An 865-nucleotide genomic window follows, 5' to 3' on the forward strand; every position below is an offset into this window, starting at 1 on the left:
TTCTGAATAATCTAAACAACGATTTTGACTGATTATGCCTTAGCCAATTAGTACTGACAAGAAATAAAGCGTTGACTATACACACTTAATTAGATACGTCATTGTTACTGATTGATTTGGGAAAAAATCGTCTCATGATTAATTATATGAAATGAAATTATATTCCATTATACGAAATTAATGAACTTGCGAGTTTGCTCCATTGGATGAGATACAGTTGAAATGAAATGTTAATTTGTGTACTCCAAATACCATTAGATGGCATTAATAGAGAGACAAAAAATCAAATACATGAATTAATGAGTGAGTACATATATATATTTCATTGAATTGATAAACGTATACAGATATCAGATAGAAATATTATACAGAAATGGAATAGTTTAAATGCAGTTTTATTACAGTAGCAACAAACAATTTCTTCATCTTTAAATTGGAAAATGAGATGATCATAGTGCAAATAATTAAATTTACTTATATATCATGGTCATCAAGATATTATTACTAAAATACTGTCAGCTTTTTTATCACGTATACATTTTTCATCTCAGGAAATTTATGATAACATTACATAAAAAAAAAACATAAAAGAAAAATATATTAGTAACTAAAAAATCACGTCATATCACATTTACATATTATCCTCTCCCTCTTATCAGCTTCTTATCCTCATATCAACCTATCGTCGCCACTGATAAAGATAAATAAATGCTCAAGGAACTGCGGGTAACACCGAGGCTTCTACAAGACAACGGAAGCAAAGTGAAAAAGCTACAGGTGTTTTCCCTCAAGAATTCGTGGCTGTCGCCGCTCTGTCACGTCGAACTGCGGCTTAAGTTGCCTCCGTCTTGCCAAAGGCCCGTGG

Source organism: Penaeus monodon, chromosome 31, assembly GCF_015228065.2.
Source record: "Penaeus monodon isolate SGIC_2016 chromosome 31, NSTDA_Pmon_1, whole genome shotgun sequence".
In the NCBI taxonomy this organism is placed as follows: Eukaryota; Metazoa; Arthropoda; class Malacostraca; order Decapoda; family Penaeidae; genus Penaeus; species Penaeus monodon.